Source organism: Asparagus officinalis, chromosome 7, assembly GCF_001876935.1.
Source record: "Asparagus officinalis chromosome 7, Aspof.V1, whole genome shotgun sequence".
Lineage (NCBI taxonomy): Eukaryota > Viridiplantae > Streptophyta > Magnoliopsida > Asparagales > Asparagaceae > Asparagus > Asparagus officinalis.
In genome coordinates, this window is record NC_033800.1 from 2645302 (window position 1) to 2648240 (window position 2939).

The window sequence follows — 2939 nt, forward strand, 5'->3', positions numbered from 1 at the left end:
TAATTGATTGATGATTATGACTCTAAGCTGAATACTTTGATTTTGTTAATAATATTTACCCACAAATATTTGAGAAATTTTATTTTAAACCCCAACCTAATTGCATTCAAATCTCGATGCTTTGTTAAAGCCAAACCTAGATGTTTTCTTAGAGCCCATAAATGTTAGGCTAAATAGCACTATATATACCCTATTGTTTTTAACTACTTTTCACTTACATGGCCTAACTTATATTTGGTAGCAAAAAATACCTGAAGTTTTTTAAACTTGCACTTATATACCATCACCTTTTTTAGAGACACTTAAATACCCTAATATTTTTACAACTAGCATTTAAATTTCCTAAAATTTTTCAAATAGCACTTAAGTACCATAAAGTTTTTAAACACAAATTTTAAAAATTTTAATTATTTAAGTGTTGCCTTTTAAAACTTTAGGGTATTAAAGTGCAAGTTTTAATATCTTTAGGGTATATAAGTGTTTCCAAAAATAAGTGAGGGTATATAAGTCCAAGTTTTTAAAACTTTAGGGTATTTTCTTGCTATTAAACACGAGTGAGGGTATATAAGGGCAAGTAGAGGAGACAATAGAGTATAAAAGTGTTATTTAGCCTAAATGTTATGGTCTTATTTGGGCTCTTCTTAAGCCCACAATCCAATGCATTTTCAGACATGGATATCTTAATTTGTGAAAGAGAGTGGACGGGCGATTTAGTCTAATAAGTCCAGAAGAGGTCCTTCCGCATTGCACGAGGTCTAAAGGATTTTGAAAAAATTACACTTTAAAGCCTAAAGGAAATGCGCGAGAAGTTTGTGCTTGTAAAGACCCATAGTACTAAGGGTCGTTTGGACGTATCGAAGTTTAGAAGAAAAAGGTGGATCAAATAAGCAACTTTCAATACATAGAAAGTTGAAAAATATATTGAAGTTCAAACTTAAAAAGGTAGATCAAGTAAGCAACTTTCAATGAAAAGAAAGTAGCAAAAGTAATATTTTGTTTGGTTGATTCATAAAGGTTTAGAAGCAGTAGAAGTAGTATTTCTCTTTATTCACTTTTTGTTTAGATAGTCATTACAAGAGCATGTTTGGGAATTTAGCTTTGTTGATGTCTGAGATCACACAGCCGATGAGAGCTTTTTGCTGATGGATGCAGTTCAGATCTTCATGCTGACGACGAAGAGGGCTTCAACTTTATGCCCGATCCTTGGATTGGAATTCCTGATTCTTCTACATGAACAAGAAATAACCTGCACACGTAAGAATCATGAGAGGGTGGGGCTTGTTTCCCCGTGGTACCTCCGACGATCAAGTCAGTTAATGAACTTGAGCTTGAGTGGAGTAATAGAACTGTGTTCTTATGCTATGTGCATTCGAGACGGTGATCTCTCAGATGTAGATCAGGAGGAAAGTTTTGATTGCCTACCTGCCAACTTGCGAACCCCCTGTTTATGGCGAATAACATCTGTATTTATAGAGGATGCCAAGGACAGATTGGTCACTTTATGAGTGTACTGTAAGACGGTGGTAAAGGGTGAGCTGGAGGTTGAGTCACCCTTTATTTTATACATGGCGGTTTATGAGTGACGGGAGGTCATTTCGATGATATTAGGAGCCAGCAGCCGACGAGTCTTGTCGGTTTATGAGTGATGGGAGGTCACTTCAGCGATATTGGGAGCTAGCATCCAACGAGTCTTCAGATAGCCGGGGATGGGGGACATAATGATGATCATCAAAGGTTAAATAATATACTGTTGAGAAGTAATATTCTGGGTCGCCCTCGGGAGGAGTGCCATCTAACGTTGAGTAGCGATCTTTTGATATGAAGAGGATCGACTGAGTCCACCTCTCGAGTCATCTTTGAGGAATGATGCTGACTTGACTGGGGGAGTGACGGCTCTACTGTCCTTCAGGTCGACGCCGATGAGTGTTGAATCTCTGAAATGCTGATTTTTGTACTGCCTAACACTGCCTTCCGAGTTGGCAGATCGCATTGGCTCCCAGATGCCTTGAGTTGACCAACAATATCTTTCGAGCTGGTCCGCCTGGTGGGTAAATGTGTCGGCTCATCAGATCATACACTTGGAAACAGTTGTACCTCATAACAAACTTATAATCTACTTGGTTTATAATCCAAAAATGAATTATAAGCCAAGTGGATTACAGGCCAAAGTGTTTGGTTCAAAAATAGATTATAAGTTGCATCTAATAGGGGAGTGTTTGGCAAATTGGTGGACTATAATCTATCATTATTTTCAAGATAACCAAAAAGGACAAATGCTTTGAAATTCTCTAAACTGTTGAGGGCTAAGCTAGTCATTTACTTGGTCAAACAACCCACTGTATAGGCCAAAAAAAGTTGGGTTAGGGCATCTGTTCGCGTCAAAAGTTGGTTTTGTCATGGAATTCATTATATCTTCGGTCGATTACAATAAATTCAAAGAAATAGTCTTTTTATAAGACCTCTTTTACACAACAAAATGAAAAATTATAACTCTTGAGAAACAAACGCAGGATCGTTGTTTGGATCGCTGCTTGCGTGGGATCTTTGCCTGTGCCGGGGGTGCGTTAGCCCGTGGACCACAAAATCACAGATCCTGATTGAATCGTGAGGGGTTTAATAATTCTGACTTCGTTTATCGAAGTGAGAATTTGAAACGATATCTTATCAAAGTAAGATAGTCGTTCTTCTTGAAATCAAGTCAAAGCTCGAATATCAAGGAATGGCCGTAAGCTCAAGAACTCTGCTCTGTCTGCTCTGAAGTGCTCCAAAAATGATCAGCCCCTGTGAAAAATGGCCTTCGGGGGGTATTTATAACCTCCAAGAACAGTTGGCGAAAAATAGGCTCGCGAGACAGTATTTGCTGTCTCGGCTGTCGAGACAGTATTTGCTGTCTCGGCGGGCGAGACAGTGTTTGCTGTCTCGGCCCGCGAGACAGTAAA